Genomic DNA, 19,098 nt, shown 5'->3' with positions numbered 1-19,098 from the left:
TCCTGCTTCACTACTCAGGAAACCTTCCTCCTGCAGGTGAGGGCCAGGAGCTTGAACCCAGGTCCTTCTGTACTATAATGCATGTGCTTAGCCAGGTGTGCCACCACCCAGCCTCTGTTGTATTTTATTAGTGATTGAATAGTGATTTATAAGATTATAAGATAATGAGTTAATAGGGGTATAGTTTCACAAGTGTCTGTAGTATTGTAAATTTCCATGGTTATGTCATCAGAGCTAAAGATGTACAAATTATTTTGGTGTCTTTTTTTTTACATTTTTTTTTTATTTGAGCACTGATCAGCTTTGGTTTATGGTGGTGCTAGGGATTGAACCCTAGCTCCTGGAGCATGAGTCTCTTTTAATTTTTTTTTTTATCAGATACAGACAAAGAGAAATTGAGAGGGGAAGGGGTACGAGAGAGAGAGAGAGAGAGAGAGAGAGAGAGAGAGAGAGACACCTGCAGCCCTGATTCACCACTCATGAAGCTTTCCCCCTGCAGGTGGGCAGCAGGGGCTTGAACCTGGGTCCTTGCACACTGTAATGTATGTGTTTAACCAGGTGCGCCACTGCCTGACCTGAGCATGAGTCTCTTTGCATAACCTTTATGTTGTCTACCCCAGCCCTTGGTGTCTTGTTACACAGCACACACATACTGATCCTCTTTCTTTTTTCTTTACACCACCAATTGAAGAAAAAAAAAAACAAGATATAATTGTCTTTTTCCAAAGTAGATGATACATGGTAAGATGTTAAGGTATGATGATCTTTACCTTCTGTTAAAAATTGGACTCATGAACAGTTAATATTTTGCATTAACTTTTGAGCTGTTGGGGAGATGTGGTAACATTCTTTTTCTTCAGTGTCAATGTTGTGTTAGCCTGGAGGTGACCTGTTCTATTCCCAGAATGCAGTGTGTATGTGTGGCTCAGCTTTTCTGAAAGGTACAAGCATTCACAGTTTATTAGCCTCTATGACATGTTACCCTTGCTGGCATTTTCTACTTCTCTCTCATAGCTTCTTGAGTTTAAAATAAGATGATTAATTAGTGAATTAAATTCTCCTAAACCCTTTGAATGAAGAAAACCATCCCTTGCCAGTTTGTAGTCTCTATCTCTATTGCTATCTCTATCTCTTTTTCTCTTTCCCCCATACGTATTTGCTTTTCTCTCCTGAAACAAAAAGTGAATATGGGACCAAGTGGTGGTGCACCTGGTTAAGCACACACATTATAGTGCACAAGGATCCAGGTTCAAGCCCCTGGTCCCCACCTGAAGGGAGGAAGCATCATGAGTGGTAAAGCAGTGCTACAGGTGTCTTTCTATCTCTTTCCTTCTCTATCTCCCCCTCACCTCTCAATTTTTCTCTATCTCTACCCAAGAATAAATTAAAAAATATTTTTTAAAAAAGTAAATAGCTAGTCAAAGAGGATAATTATGTATTTAAAATTGCTAGAAAGAAATCTAACATTGTCACAGCATATGTGAACTAGGTGTACAGAAGCCAGAAAGTGCAGGAGAGACATTCCTCAAGTAGAGAATAGGCTGAAATTTTTCATTCTACCTCTTTCCTCATTGCAAAATAATCACTTTGATGAGAATGGAGACTCTTAGCAACTGTTGTGCTTGAGAAGTTAAGTGTATTTGAATATATTGGCCTAGGAAGATTTTTTTTTTCAGCTGAAAAATGAATCAGTCAAATCCATAGTCAAGGTATTGCCAACATACCCCATTTTCCTCTATAGAGAAAGCTGGCAAGTTAGAATCCAAGGGAGTTTGTTCTCATACTGACAGTTTATTAATTCATGATTTGGCTATGGTGTGAGAACCTGTATATATTCACTCTTCAGAAGGCTTTTCACAAAGATAGGATAATAGCTTGGAAGGTTGCTTAAGAGACATCTTTTCAAGGGGGGCTGGGTGGTGGTGTAGCAGGTTAAGTGCACATGGTGTGAAGCACAAGTATTGGCGTAAGGATCTTGGTTCTAGCCCCTGGCTCCCAACCTGCAGGGGGCTTGCTTCACAGGCAGTGAAGCAGGTCTGTAGGTGTCTATTTTTCTCTCCCCATTTCTGTCTTCTCCTTCTCTCTTGATTTCTCTCTGTCCTATATCCTATCCAATAACAATAACAACAACAACAACAACAACAACAAAACAACAAGGGCAACAAAAGTGAAAAAATGGCCTCCAGGAGCAGTGGATTCATAGTGTAGGCATCCAATCCCAGTGATAACCCTGAAGGAGAAAAAAAAAAAAAAGACATCTCTTCAATGAGGATATTAGTAGGAAAGAAAGAGAGACATTGTGATATGCAGGGGTTTCTTGTGGCACAGCTAATGTGCCAGTGCATTTTTAGAGATTGTATAATAAAGGGAGCTGTCTAGTATAATAACTATTAAATTTAGCAGGGGGGTATTTGCAAAATGTTTTATTTTAAACTTTCAGTTCCATTGTATATTATTATTATTATTGTAGGTATATTACTATTCCAGAGCACTGTTCCACTCTGGCTTGTGGTGGTGCAGGGGATTGAGCTTTGAAGGCATGTAAGTCTTTTTGCACAACCATTATGCTATCTTTCCCCTTGGGTTGTACTTTCTTTTAAAAATTTTTTAATCTTTATTGGATACTGACAGTCAGAAATCAAGAGGGAAGGAAGAAATAGAGAAGAGAGACAGAGAGATACCTGAAGCCCTGCTTCACCACTTGTAGAACTTTCCCCTTACAGGTGGGGACCAGAGGCTTAAACCAGGTTCTTGTGCATTGTAACTAGGTGTGCTACCACCCAGCCAAGGGTTGTACTTTCTTAAAGGAATTTTCCATCCTAAATTTGTAGTGGTGTTAGGGATTTAACCTGGGACCTCAGGGCCTCAAGCATGAGAGACTTTTGTATAACCATTATGCTGTGAACTTTCTCTGATCAAAATCTCATCTTCTACCCTGAACTCATCTTGTAGCCCTCAGAGTTTGTTCCAGCTTTAACACAGCCTCCAAAAGTGTGTGTCTATACAGCATATGGGGGACTCAGCTGTAGACCATCACACTCTAGTAAGACCCACTATTGCACTAAGAGTGGGAATATGAAAAGCCTGGCCCAGAAAACACCAGTCAGCTTATCACTATCAGTCACAGTGACCAAGGTGTCCTAGATGATTCCCAGTGGAGACACAGATCTTTTCCACAGGCCAGGCAACCACCAAACATGCCCTTCAGGAGGATACTGACCAAAGCTCCGATTCTTTCACATGTGAGCACAGCAAGACCCTGACCACAACTATCCTGAGTTCTCTGACAAACTGATGATGGAACTTCAAGAATCTCCTGAAAATAAAGCCTTTAGGCTGCATACTCCTCCCATCATCATTCTTTCTCAAAGAGATCATGTTGACAAGCCTCCATCTGGAGGCAGAGTTAGTGTCATCAGCAACATCTAAACTGTATCGTTTGAGCCAGTAGAGTGGGCGGTGGAAAGTTTGTTCCCAAGACCTCCATGGATGTTATTCATTATCAGTATACAAATGCAACACAAATTATGAGAACACTGATAGAGTTTTATAAGAGAAGCATGCAGAATGGCTTAAGGGATGTGCCAGACAGACACCTGTAAGAGGCTTCCTTTATCAGCAGTTCCAGTTACGTGAAAAAAAAAAAGATTTAGGCACCAGGCAATGGCACACCCAGTTAAGTGCACAAATTACAGTGTGCAAGGACCCAGGTTCAAATCCCTGGTTCCCGCCTGCAGGGGGGAAAGCTTCACAAGTGATGAAGCAGGTCTGCAGATGTCTCTCTGTCTCTCTCCTTATCTCCCCCGCCCCTCTCAATTTCTCTGTTTCTATCTAATAATAAATAAATAAAGACAGAGGACCTAGTGGGCATTGTATTATTATATGGAAAACTAGGAAATGGTATGCATGTACAAACTATTGTATTTACTGTCTACTGTAAAACTAATTCCTCAATAAAGAAATTAAAAAAAATAAAGAGATTAAAACTAGTTAAAATAAGAAATTTCTTAATATGTCAATCCTGTGGCAGAGAAGACTGATCTATAGTGGAGCATGCATGGGCCTTGCATGCCTAACATTCTCAGTTTAATCCCTGGTGCCACATGTACCAGAATGGGACTCCAGGTTCTCTTTCTCTCTGTCTCTCATTTGAACCTTTCTCCCTCATATGTTATTTGTTTAACTTTTTAAAATTTTTATTTATAAAAAGGAGACACTGACAAAAACCATAGGATAAGGGGGGTACAACTCCACATAATTCCAACCACCAGAACTCTGTATCCCATCCACTCCCCTGATAGTTGTCTTGTTCTTTATTCCTCTGGGAGTTTGGACCCAAGGTCATTGTGGGATGCAGAAGGTGGAAGGTCTGGCTTCTGTAATTGCTTTTTTGCTGAACATGGGCGTTGGCAGGTCGATCCATACTCCCAGCCTGTCTCTCTTTTTCCCTAGTGGGGCAGGACTCTGGGGAACCATGCTCCAGGACACATTGGTGGAGTTGTCTGCCTGGGAAATCTGGATGGCATCATGTTAGCATCTGGAACCTGGTGGCTGAAAAAAGAGTTAACATATAAAGCCAAAGAAATTGTTGACTAATCATGAACCTAAAGGCTGCAATATTACAGATGAAGATTTGGGGGTCTTCATTTTGTAGATAGTTAGTAGGCCTATTTTAGTTATATTCCAAAGGGCCCATCGCTGTACCAGCTTTTTTTTCCCCTTAAGCCTGACATCTGATATGCGGGTGGATCTAAGTTATTGTCTGGGGAGATGATACCATAGCTGCAAAAGGGGCCAGAAAGCTGGATCAGGGAAGAGAGTAGCTCCCAAATATGGGAAAGGTGTATAAATATTGTTGGCTGTAAACCCCATTGATTTAATCTGATCTGGGGCCCATATTCAGATTACGAGCCTATGTGACCTCTTTATCCCTATAGATCTGAACTCACATTCTGTGGTCATGAGTAGGAATGTTCCAAGCTGCCCCATCTTCCCATCAGGACCCATCTTCCTCAGGTGGAAGACAGAGTATGTTGTCCAGCCATGCTTGATCCACGTTGAGGACAAGGTCTTATGGGGGCCCACAAAGGGGTCTATTGTGTTGTTATTTATTTTTTAACTTTATTTTGTTTGATAGGACAGAGATATTTAGAGGGGATAAAGAAATAGGGAGGGAGACACCTGCCACCTGCTTCACCATTGTGAATCTATCCCTCTGCAAGTGAGGTCCAAGGACTTGAACCTAAGTCCTTGCACATTATAATGTGTGCATTTAACAACACCATCCAGCCCCAAATAACTTTTTTTTTCAGAGCACTTTCAGCTGCGCCATATGGTGGTACAGGGAATTGAGCCTGGGATTTGGAGCCTCAAGCATGAGAATCTCTTTGCATAACCATTATACAATCTACCTCTGTCACATGTAATAAATAAAATGAAATTTTAAATCAATTTTTAGAAATTGATAATCTTGTCATAGCTCTCCCATGGAGCAAGGAAGGAATTTAGTCTGACAGGAAAGGCCACTCTTGTTAAAATTTTTTAAAATTATCTTTATCTATTGGATAAAGACAGCTAGAGATTGAAAGGGAAGGAAGGGATAGAGAGGGAGAGAGAAAGAGAGACACTTGCAACATTGCTTCACCATTTGCAAAGCTTTCCCCATGCAGGTGGGGACCAGGGCCTTGAACCCAGATCCTTGTGCATTATAACATGTGCACTCAACCAGGTGCACCACCACCTCCCCCCCCCCCTCCAGGAAGAGCCACTCTTGATTATGACACCTGAACTCTGTCCCTCAGTCATTTTTCCCTGAGGCCCAACTACCCAGTGCACATTGGGGATATTCCCCTCTGTAAACAGCAGAACAGAACAGCATGTGTAGTGAAATGCTCTGAGACAAGGCCTGCATAATGTGTGGCCTCGTCTTGAGTGACAGCGGCATCTGCTGGTGTCAAAAGAAGAACAACAAAAGAACAAGAGCAGTATTGTAATCCATGAAAAGAGACAGTTGGGAGTCGGGCTGTAGCGCAGCGGGTTAAGCGCAGGTGGCGCAAAGCACAAGGACCGGCATAAGGATCCCGGTTCGAACCCCGGCTCCCCACCTGCAAGGGAGTCCCTTCACAGGCGGTGGAGCAGGTCTGCAGGTGTCTATCTTTCTCTCCTCCTCTCTGTATTCCTCTCCTCTCTCCATTTCTCTCTGTCCTATCCAGCAACGACAACAACAATAATAACTACAACAATAAAACAACAAGGGCAACAAAAGGGAATAAATAAATAAAATAAATATTTAAAAAAATTAAAAAAAAAAAAAGAAAAGAGACAGTTCAGTCAGTTTTAAAGACTGGTTCTTGCCAGTTGAATGCATTTGCTTGCATGGCAGCAAGCAAATACTACTGAATCTCAGTGGAACCTTGGCCCAGCCCTAGAAATGAAATACACAGCTACCATACTCACTATTGTTTAACCTTGATTTGTTCTTCATGTGCTAGACCCTCAGGATCAAACCTGTGACATAGGTCTGGTACATGACCTCTCTTGCAAGTAACAACTGGGGAAACATGGATGGACATAGAAGTATGTGTTTATGTTCACAGAGAGGGAATGTCCCCCTCAAGCTAAAGCTTGTGTACACGCAAGGGAGATCAGAAACAGCTCATGAGTACACAGCAAATACCTTTAGCAGCTGAAACCATTAACTGCCTTATCAACTGAAGCCTGAGCTTCAAGCAAAGTTGAAGCAGTTGGTGGTGAAAAAAAATGGTCTGCACTGAGGTTTTCTGCAGGTACATGTAATTCTATAGACTAAACTATAGTGTTCTTAGCCCTTATTTTCTCTTTCTCTCTTTTTTCCTTTACAATTTTTATTAGATAAGATAGAGATAAATTGAGAGAGGACAGAGAGAGAGAGAGAGAGAGAGAGAGAGAGAGAGAGAGAGAAGAGAGGAGAGAGGAGAGACCTGCAGATCTGCTTTACCACTGATGAAGCAGACCCCCTGCAAGTGGGGGATACAGGTTCAAACTCAGGTCTTTGTGCTTGGCAATATGTGTAATGTGTGCCCCTTTCTATCCCTAGAATTAACAAAATCTTAACAGAAACTGAAAAACTAATGCTTCTGAGACACATAAAGCTTTTGAGAAGAGGACAGTTTAGATGGTGATAAAATTTTAGATAACATATCCCTGTAGTGCTGGATATCAAAGCTAGGGTCTTGTGTGTTTGCTCTACTGCCCACATTTTGTAAATCAACTTTTTAAAAAATTGTCACCTTGGGAAATGTTATACATGTACAAACTATTGTATTTACTCTCGAATTTAAAACATTAATTCCCCAATAAAGAAATAAAAAAAATTATCACCAGTGTTATTGCTCAGACTTGGTGCCTGCACTATAAATCCACTACTATTGGTGGACATTTTCTCTCTCTCTCTCTCCCTGTCTGTGTGTGTGTGTATGTGTGTGGTGTTTCTATTTTATTTGATAGGACAGAGAGAACTTGAGAGGGTAGAGGAAGGTGGAGAAGGAGAGAGAAAGAGAGACACTTCCAGATCTGTTTCACCACTGGTGGAGTGTCTCCTTCTGCATGAGGGGAATGATCTTTGTGTATGGGACCATGAAGGCTCAGCTGGGGGTGTCACAGACAGGCCTCCTGTAAGTTAATTTTTATGCTATTCTTTTTAGTTATTTCTGGGGTTTCACAATGTTGGACTGACTTTTATATAGAAAAATGGACAAAGAAATAGAAGAAGAAAGAGGGAAATACTATATTACTGAAGCTTCCTCCAGAGTGGTAGGAGCTGGGCTTCAAACTTGGTCACACACATGACACAGCAGGTACACTGTCCTAGTAGTGATCTAGAAAGAGATAGAAAGACACGGGGAGAGAGACTGAATATATGCAAAAGCCTGAACTAGTGTCCTTGGAGTTCTGATTCATTCTGTCATTCTGGCTCTCTAGTAGTGACAGATACTTTAAGCCTCAAATGTCCAGAGCAGGCACTTTGACCTGCCTTCCTGCCCTTCCCCAGCTGAGATGCCAATTGTAATAAATCATGTGGACATTGACAAATACCAATTAGTGAACAAGAATACACAGCATTTATGGATAGAAATTGGGACTGGAAAAATATTGAGAAAGGAAATTTGTTTTATGAATGAATGAAATATAAGGAATTTCTAGCATGCATTTGAAAAATCAGAGTTGAGCTTTAGAAATATTTTCACATCTTTTACTGAAACAAAAATTTGAAGACTCATTACACTTAAAGTATATGTTTACTATTTTCAATAAAAGGTTAGTGAAACAGAAATATTTGTGCTTATGACAGAATTTCAAATATTTTAGTACCAGTATATATTTCATATCAGTACATGTTGATATAAAAATATGTACATGTTTAAAAAAATACATGTTTAAAGTACAACTTTTTCACATGTTGATAACTAAAGCTATTATTTTTATAAATATTTATTTATTCCCTTTTGTTGCCCTTGTTGAACTAAAGCTATTATTTAAGGAGACAGATATATTGAAATTAATCTAATTCATATATGGCATCATATGCCTTCAACAAATATTTATTGAATACTGCCATATGCTGTACTATGAGCTCACAGAAGAAGGGAAATTGAAATATTAAAAATACTTCCAGGTATGATCATTGCTACAAAGTAAGATACATCAACTGTTCTGGAAAGATGTAACCAGGGTTCTGCTTATATATAAAAGTGACAGATACATGGAAATGTTTAGGATGAATAAGCACTAGACAGGAAAAGAAAAAAAAGTGTTCCAAAAGATTGGGAAAGGAAGGATATCTCATACTAGCGCAATAGGGTGTTCACAGTTTCGGAGGAAAGAGTGCTTAGGACATTCTGACATGGAAAGAAACTCAAGAACAGGGGCTTGGTATCACATTAATTAAAACAGGTACACAGAGGGAGGATTCTGAACCCTCTTATAAATCCTGTTGAAGTTGCTTGACTGTTTTTTTTTTTAATGGGATAAGATTAAATCACAGAGCTATTATTTCCCCCTTTAATCAATTTATTAGGGGGAAATAATGATTTACAAAATGACCAAGATAATAAATACAGTTTTTTTTAATTTGCCTTCCAAATCACTTTATTAGAGAAATAAATGATTAACAAAACAATTGACATGAGTACATTTAAAAAAAAAAAACTCCAATGATTGATGTCTACACAACACTTCCACTATCCAACTGAAATTTCCATCATCCATTATCTTGTTCTGTCTCAGAGTTCTTTCAGCCCCTTCTTTGAAGACTCTTAGCTCTACCTCGGATCAGGAGCAGCCAAGAGACACTGAAAACAGACTCATTGACTGCCTGGTGGAGCCTCCATGTTGTAGCCATGATTATAAGCACAGGCTGGAAGACAGAGCATCATGAAGAAGCTGATGCTCAGTTTCAATAGACTTGCTAGAAGTTCTTTGCAACACGAGTTTTCACCACAAATATTGCACTGCATAATTCATGAACCATATGACAATTTTCCATTAAAACAAAACAAAACAAAACCACACACAAAGGAGTGAAGAGGTACATTAATTAAAAGGAGCCTAATGAGACATGACTAACAAATGACAAAATTACTAAGGATTCAGAATCTAATGTTGTCGATAAATGAAATTATTTGCAATATAAAATAATCTGAGAGAAAAATCCTTGGTTTTCTCTGGAGGTGAAATAAATGAGTGAAGGGTACTGCTGACTCACATCATCATATGCTACATATACTAAAGGTTGTATATCTCTTGACTATATTTAAAGATCACATCATGTCTCTAGTCCATGCATTCTACCAAGTTATCTAATCATTCTCTGTGCCAAATATCAAAATGGTGTCTGTGTTTTCCACCAACATAATGGAAAACACAGAAGTTTATTTTTTCACAATTTTCATTTTTTTTCCCCACACATCAGGAATCTAGCAACCATTTCTCTGGGTGAAACAGTTCTTTTTTCCTTTTGCTTCCAACTTATTATAACATGAAAATGCAGCTCAGATAACATCAGCGAGTAAATCATTGTGTATTTTAATAAGCTAAAGACTTGGTCATTAATATTCTCAAGGACTATTGTAAAAGAAGCCAGTTACTACTTTTGTATTTCTCAACGTTGGTAAACTTTCCTTTTGACAGGTGGGAAGTGTGGCCAGATTCACTGAAGTATTTCCAACTGCTGTGTTGTCATTTTTCTAGTGTGGTGTGCAATCTGGCTTCATGCTCTCTGATTTCACACTTCCAGTAAGCTTCATCACCATATTTTCTATCAAGTTATTCAGAGCTGTTATCACCCACTATTTTAAGACTGTCACATCTACTCATCACTGTCTAGATCCTTATGAGGGTAGAGATTTATAGGCTGTAAAAATGGGAAGACTGCTTGAGATGGAACTAGTCTTCAGATCAAAGTGCCAACAAGTTATTTTATCATCCATGGGAAAAGTTGCCTTGTGGCTAATTACTTACATGGTGAAATATTTTTTTTGTTGTTGTTGTCAGTGAAAAAATATGCTTGCAGCTAAGAAGTTATTGCATAATTACCTAGAACTGATGCTCTGACCGTGAGAAATTCAGGACAAAGTTATGAACCAAGAGGGTAAACACAGTTGTCAATTGATGTCATTTAATTCAACTCTGTTTTGTGAAAATATAGACAAGAGAAAAAAAAAAGAAAGAAAGAAAGAAAAGAAGGACAGGAAAGAATCACAATCTACTGCTCTTGGTTTGGGTCTCTAGCCTTGTGGAGTTTCCATGACTTCTCTGAGATGTTTTTGGGAGACTGGTTTCTTCCCATATGTCAGAGATGTGCCAGAGCAGTTCAGTGATGTGTTAAGTAAGCTATTCTAGTCTTGTTGTGTATGCTTGTGTGAACACTTTGAGGATGTGTATGTGTGTGGTGGTGGTGGTGGTGGTGGGATGATGGCAGAGTATTCAGTCTAGAATGGTTCCCCCTCATACTCAGAGCTGCCTGGATAGGCTTTGTGTCCTTGAGAACTAGAACTACAATAGTGTTGGCAACTAAATGACTACAAATGGTTGTCTGGCACTAGAAATGGTTGAAGTCTTGACTTAGAAGTTTGATAATGATTTTATACCTGGAAATATACCTTAGAAACTTAGCTCTTATTTACATCAATTGTCCTTTGGTAAAATTGATTTCATTTTCTCTGTCTTTGCTAAAATTACAATTCCTAAGCACCTACCAATAACACTAATACTTGCTGTAGTAGAGTTGAGAGATAGTTAAAATCAAGATTTGTGATTAAAGAAAAGTATCTGGGGGGAGAGCAAGAGTTAAGAATTAGAGGCTAGGCAGTGGCACACCCAGTTGAATGCACATGTTATCATACTCAATGACCAGGATTTGAATCTCCCTACATGGTGGGGAGAAGGGGGAGCTGCACTAGCAATGAAGTGGAAGTGGGTCTACAGGTTTCTCTTTTCTCTCCCCCTCTCCTGTAAATTTCTCTCTGACCTATCTAATAAAATAGAGAAAGAGAGAGAAAAAATAAAATGATTAGTTTCTATTTCTCATGTGGACAAATAAGGATACACTGAGAGTATTACTACCCTTAAAATGCACATACATTTGCAGAGAGATAGCATAGTGGTTATGCAAAAGAACTCTCAGGTCGGAGGCTCCGAAGTACCTGGTTCAATCCCCCACACTATAATAAGCCAGAGAGGAGCAGTGCTCTGCTTTCTCTCTGTATCTTTCTTTCACTCATTAAAATAAAATAAAATAAAATAAATAAACTTTGCACACATCAGTCAAAAGCATATTCCTTTATATGTATGCACAAGTCTGTGGGTCATTTGTTTACTTTTTAATATTTATATTTATTGACATAGTATTACATCACAATACTCTGTAATGTCCAGGTGTGCCTCATTGAAAATCAGCATTTATGTCCCCTTTGTCATGACTTTCAAGTCCCCCCTCCTTTCTGCTTTAATTCTGATAAGTGCTAACTAGTCTTATAGTTCAAATTTTATTATTATTAATTAGTTCATCTGTTTGTTTTTGTATACCATGTAGGAGTGAAATCATATGGTGTTTATCTTTCTCCATCTGCCTTATTTCACTCAATGAAATACCCTCTAGGTCCATCCATGTTGTTGCAAACTGCAGAATTTCATCTTTCTTTGAAGTTATGTAGTATTCCATTGTGCATGTAGGCCCCATCTTTAACTATTCATCAGTTTGTTGGCACTGAAATAGTGATTCAGTAGCATCTCCCTCTTCTTCCTAGTATTTTGCATTTTCAGGTAAATATTCAGAATTTATATATGCAATATATAAATATATATCATATCATATCATACATATATATATGTATATCTCTTCAGATACATTATTCACAACAAATCTATATCGAGTAAGGTTTCTCCATACTGCTTTTCACAAGAGTAGGCACTGACATACATTCCTCCCACAGAGCATGGTTGTTCCTTTCTTTTCACAGCCTCTTCAGTACTTGTTCCTTGTCTTATGGAAAAGGGTCACTTTTACAAGTGTGAAATGTCATTTCATTGTTCTCACTTGTACTTCCCCAAGTGTAACAGCTGATGTACCTTTTTGTCTTATGTCTATAGAAATGTATGTCTTCTTTGGGGAGCTGCTATTCAAATCAATGCCTGTTTCGTAGAAGTTAAGTATCTTGAGTTGTTACATAGTTTGCTCATTGTCAGACATCAGATGTGAGAATACCCTCTGTTCCTTGAGTTGTAGCTTGATTTTGATGCAAATTTCTGTTGCCATGCAGAAGCTCTTTTAGTTTGGTATGTTCCATTTGCTTTTGTTTCCCTTGTCATTGGAATGGAATCTCCTAAAATATCAATGTCAAGGTGTATATCACCTATGTTTTCTCATATGTGTTTATAATTTCAGTTATTTTTTACTTCCTCTTTAAAATTTAATTAACTAATTTATTTATGTATTTGGTAGGACAGAGAGAAATTGGGAGTGGAAGGGGAGATAAAGAGAGTGGAAGGGGGGGATGATTCACAAGCAGTAAAGCAGATCTGCCAGTGTCTCTCTTTCTCTCTCCCTCTCTATCTCCTCCTCCCCTCTCAATTTCTCTCTGCCCTGTCCAATAAATTGGAAAAAATGGCCACCAGGAGCAGTGGATTTTGTAGTGCCAGCACTGAGCCCCAATGATAACCCTGGAAGCAAAAAAAGAAAGAAACAGAGATAGACAGGGAGAGTGAGAGAGAGACACCAACACCTGCAGCCCTGCTTCACCACTCCTGAAGCTCTCTCCTACTCCTCACAGGTGGAAAGCAGGGGCTTAAACATGGTTCCTTGTGCATGATAACACATGTGCTTAACTCACTCAGTCCCAGATCTAAGCATTTAATTCATATTGAATTAACTTTTGTATATGATGTTAAGTAGCAGTCCAGTTTTTTATTTTGTTTTTGTATGTGGCTATACAGTTTTCCCAACACCAGTTGTTGAAGAGACTTTTACTGCTTCATCATAAGATTTGACCCTTTAGTCATAAATTACTTATAAATATCTGTGTATTTTTCTTTTGGGCTCCCAGTTATGGTTCATTTATTTGTATGATATACAATCTCTGCTAGTGGAATTTTATCTTATTTTATTTATTCATTACTTCTTGCCCAAACACTGCTCAATTCTGATGTATGGTGGTGCTGGGAATTGAACCTGCGACCTGAAAGTATCAGACATGAGAGTAATTTGCAGAACTATCACACTGATTTCCTAGCCCTTTATTAATGATTTAATAATGCTTTACAAAATTATAAGACTTCAGGGATCTAATTTCACACCACACCCACCACCAAATTTCTGTCCCCACTTCCATTCCCCTCTCTAACAGCCACCTAATTCTCACAAATTCAGAGGGGGGGGGGGGAGAGGGAGAGAGAGAGTTAGCGTTAGTTTGGTTACTCTCTCCCAAGTTTGTGACTCTGATTATCTACATTGTTCATAAGACTGAAACCATCTGGTAGTTCTCTTAACCATTTTACTTATTCCACTAAGCATAATCACATCTAGCTCCATCCCTTCTGTTACAAAGGATATAATAGATATTTAATTACAAAATAGTATTCCATCTAGTTAGTATCCCAATAAAATTCAGTTTTAATCACTGTAGTTTGAAACTAGGGAGAGTATCATGTCCACTGCTCCCCCCCCCCCCAGAATACTTTTGCTATTTGATGCTTTTTATAGTTCTGAATAAGTTTGTGATTTTTTTCTCTTTCTTTACAGCAAGCTACTGGGATTTTGATAGAGTTTGCAGTGAACCTCTATATTGTTTTAAGAAATATAGCCAAATTGTGATGTTAATTTTTCCAGTCTAAACATGGAAAACCTGCTACTTTCTTGTATCCCATTCTATTATGTTCTTTGTTGTCTTAGAGTTTTCCATGCAGAATATCTTTCCTCTTCAAGGTGAATCTTATTTCAAGGTACTGAATTAGCTTTGTTGTACTGACTTTACCTTTCAGAGCAGCAGTTTACATGCTTGGGGCCTCAGAGACCGACCACACATTTAAGGCACAGGATAAGAGTCTCTCTTATCTTTCTCTCTTTTTCCTTCTGTCCTCTACTAATACATAGATACACCTTTTAAAATAATAAGAAATTTTTTATTTTAATTTTTTTTGTGCTTGTACCCTAACATGCATTTTCAGTTTCTTGTCTGGAAAATAGAATTCTGAGCAGAAAATTTTCCTTAAGTTGGAGTTTTTCTCTCTGAAATGAACTTATGAAACATGAGGGAGCTGACACATTGAGCTTGGCATCTCCCAGTGAGCTCTTTGCTTTCCTGGGCTCATGTTTCTTTGACGGGGTTCCTTGGTTACCAGCAGGTTGCAAGGGGCCTAGAAATATGCATAAGGAAATTAGATGAGTGTCATGAATACTTGATGTTCCATATGATCCTCCCAAAGTATGTCTAAGTCACTTTGCAGTTTCAAGCTCAAAGAAAAATAATAAATCCTTCAGCTTCATAAACAAAGATAATTTATTTCCCAGAAAACACTTTTCCTTCTCATGCAAAGTATCCATCCCTCACATGCACATCTTCCTTCAGCCTTCTCCAAAAGGTATTCAATTATTCCCAACCTTCTAGGGTTCTCAATTTTAATCTTTTTCTTCTACTTTTTATATTTGATATCTCCTAGCATGTAGGACTAGAGTAGATAGGATGAATCCAAGCCAATTTTAATTGGTAACTTAAAAAAAAAAAGTTAATATTGGTATCAGTTTAGGTACAAAGTGGAAGAGGGAGATTGAAAGAGGTCACAACACCAAAACTTCTTTCAATGTAGTAGGGCTCAACCTGGAACTCACACATCACAAAGCAAAACTATTTCACCAGCCACCATTAACTTCTTGATAATTAGGAGATATTATCAAGGTAGATATGTGAGTAAGAGCAAGAAAAGTTCTTACGAAAGGATTTCTGGATATCAGTAGTTTGAACATAAAAGCAGTGATACAATATTGTAAAATTGTACTTGTTGCTCAAACTCCAATAGCATTTGCTACCTGTAGATAATGATAATAAATCCAGTTACAATTATTCCAGTATTTAAAATCTGTTGGAAACTTCAGTAGTTCTTTCAGGGTCACAGATGCAAGTTGATTTTTATATTTCTATAACTATCTATGTATACTTATATATATTTGCCCATTTTTCCTATGTCCTGCCTTCTCTTCCTTTCTAAGTCACATCAACTACTTCTGAGTGTTCTTCCATTTTTTCCCCCCTCTTCTCTTTTGGGATGGAATTGGAGTTCAGAGCCGTTGTCATTTTCCCCTAACATTTACCCTTCTGGGAATATGGGCCAAAATTCTTTATGGGATGCAGAAGGTGGGAATTCTGGCTTCTATAAGTGCTTCTCCACTGGACATGGGCATTGGCAGGTGAATCCATAACCCCATCTTGTTTCTATCTTTGCCTAATGGGGCAGGGCTCTGGAGGTTCCAAGACGTATTTGGTGAGGTTGTCTGTCCAAGGAGTTCAGGGTGAAATCATAGTAGCATCTGTAACTTGATGGCTGTGTCTTAGTGAGTTTCTAGAGAAATCCTGGTTGTATTTTGTTGAGTTTTCAGGTGATTTTTATTTTCTTTTCTAGTTTATCAATAGCATGATCTGAAATGGCTTGTACTCCATAGCCAAGCCTCTGTACTAGTGTGTTAACTTATTCAGTTATAAGAATATTTAGCAAGAACTTTTTATAAGAAGGCTTTTTAGAAATATTAAATGTTACTCATCTGTTTACTTGAGTTCTAGTTGACCAGGAAGTACACTCTCTCGCCTTCTTCTTTTCCTCTTATGTATCTCCCAACTTCATCACCAGGCTCCCATAAAGGCAGAAAATAGATTCTAGACCACTGCTTTAATTTCTGTTCTCCAAATGGTAAAGAATAAGATATAGTTAAGTCACAATTTGCAAAAACATTTTCCAAAATTACTGACTCTTTAAGTATGCTGATTTTTTCTTTATTCTTTTTTTTCCTTTATGGGGAGTGCGATTAATGATTTACAGTCAACAGTTAAATACAGTAAGTAGTACATGTGTAGCATTTCTCAGTTTTCTACTCTCACCCCCCTCTCACCCACCTAAATCCTCCTCCACTATCATTTGAATACCTACCCATACTCTGAGTCCTTTGGTGCAGTACACCAACTCCTATCCAATTTTTGCTTTGTGTTCCCCCTTCTGTTCTTATTTCTTGACTTCTGCCCATGAGTGGGATCATCCCATATTCACCCTCTTTCTGGCTGATCTCATTCACATGATTTCTTCAAAATCCATCCAAGATGAGATGAAGAAGGTGAATTTTTGGATGTTAGGCCAATGTTAGTTAAATAAGACCATGAGCATTCCTGCAGTGGCCAGAAGAACTAGGAAAGAAAGACTTAAATAGTCATGTAGGTGATGATGATGATGATGATACCAATTATAATCAAGTGTTTACCAATGGATAATCAAGTACTCTTCGGTATTCTTGTCATGTATTTTAAAATGGTAATGGTTTTTGTGGCAGGTGTTATTATTATTGTTTTTACCCTATTAACAGATGTAGAAAGTGAGGCACAGAGAGATTAAGAAGGGGATGATGGAGGGCCAGACGGTAGCAAAACAGGTTATGAGCACATGAGATGAAGCATTAGGACCAGTGTAAAGATTCCAGTTTAAGTCCCTGGCTCCCCACCTGCAAGTGTCTGCTGGTGTCTGTATTTCTCTCTCCTCTGTCTTCCCCTCCTGTCTTGAATTATCTCTGTCCTATGCAATAACAAAAGCAATAACAACGATAAACAACAAAGGCAACAAAAGGGGGAAAATGTCCTACAGGAGCAGTGGATTTGCAGTGCACCGAGCCCCAGAAATAACTCTGGAGACAAAGAAAAGGGGGCGATGTTGATGGCTCACACAGTAGTGCTCATGTATTACTGTGCCTGAGGACCTGAGTTCAAGCCCCCAGGCCCCACTTGCAGTGAAGTAGTGCTGTTGGTGTGTCTCCTTCTGTCTGTCTTTCCCTCCCTCTCTATCTCTGTCTTTCATTCTCTGCTGAGCAAAGAAAGGGAAAAATGGTTACCAGGAATAGTTGAATCATACAGGCACAAAAACTCAGTTGTTAGGAGGAAAAAAAAAAAAGATGGACCAGGGAGTTATCAGAGTAGTTTGTGGACAGACAGACATTCATGCCTGAGTTAGTGGATACCCAAGGTTCAACCACTGGCACTACCACAAACCAGTGGAGGAAGCAAAAATAATTAAGTGGCTTAGTCTAGTTTACACACTGCAGAGATTATAGTGCCACTGATCAAATTCAGAAAATCTGAAGTCAAAATCTATCAACTGCTCACTCACACATGAGAAAAACTCAGGCATAAAAAATGCAACAGGGTATCAGCTAATAAAATTGTATAATAAGCAATAATCTGATTTAGCAGATTATAATTTTGAAACATCCACTGTCTTGATTATTACCATTACAAAAATAAAATAGATTAAGTATTAAATACCCATGACTGAAGAAAAGTTTCTTTCAATATCTGTTGTGAAATTAATGGCAGACAATGGCAGGAGGTAGCAGGCAGCTAGTAGCTACTGACACAGTAGATACTGACTGAGAGGTCACAGTGAATGAGATCAATTTAAATATCAGAATTCAACCGATGTTCATTGAAGCAATTCACAGGCTGAGATAATTTGCCCAAATCAATGTGGTTATCAAGCCAAAATTCCAAGGTGATTCAGAACTTCATGTTTGGTTTCAAAATGTTAGATAATATGAAGGCCAATGACAAGACGGTAAGAAAGAATGAGAGACATATGACCTGCCTTCCCATCTGTTGCGAAGATCAACATCTGTCATGTTGAGTGAGTGGTGAAACTGAGAAATTCCCAGTGAATCTCAACATCCATCACTGCTACTTAAGAGCAAAACCAAATTACAAGGCCAGCTTGGTGCTTTTTGTTTGGTAATTTAAGAATGTATTTAAAGTAAGAAGAAAAATCAGCTTCCTGTAAGTTAAAAATTTTGATCTGTGAGGTATTGAAGAATAATTTTGGAGTGTGGACAAAGAATGTTGTCTCAAGGATCACTTTTTTTAAAAAAATTAAAATGCAAGGTTCTGATATAACAGGAATTAATGACAGGTAACTTGCTACAGTAACATAGTGGTGTTATGTTAGTATAAAATATTGAATTTCTCTTTTTATTTTTGAGAACTTAATTTACAATGGAGAGCTCATTCATTTCCCCTTCCTTTGACATAATACACTGCATTTCACTTTGTTCCTTGCCTCTCTTTCCCCATATATTAAGTCCCACTTATAAGTGAGATCATTTGGTATTTGTCCTTCTTCTCTTGGCTTATAAAGCTTAACATGATATCTTCAAGTTTCTTCCAAGATGACACAATGAAGATGACTTCATCATTTTTGACAGCTCAGTAGTACAAATCACTTTTTTTCTTCTTATTTATTTATTTATAAAAAGAAAACATTGATAAAACCATAGGATAAGAGGGATACAACTCCACACAATTCCCACCACCAGAACTCCGTATC

General features: G+C 38.4%; 1 protein-coding gene across 1 annotated transcript in view; it reads left to right on the top strand.

The window, feature by feature from the left end:
- The window catches only part of GRID2 (glutamate ionotropic receptor delta type subunit 2), a 1,638,698-nt gene that overhangs the window by 1,035,902 nt on the left and 583,698 nt on the right, over window positions 1–19,098 (top strand). The gene's annotated exons all lie outside the window — the stretch shown is intronic.

The sequence above is a fragment of the Erinaceus europaeus genome, chromosome 3 (genome assembly GCF_950295315.1).
Source record: "Erinaceus europaeus chromosome 3, mEriEur2.1, whole genome shotgun sequence".
NCBI lineage: Eukaryota > Metazoa > Chordata > Mammalia > Eulipotyphla > Erinaceidae > Erinaceus > Erinaceus europaeus.
Note: the sequence above shows the minus strand (reverse complement) of the source record. Positions and strands in the feature narration are given on the sequence as shown.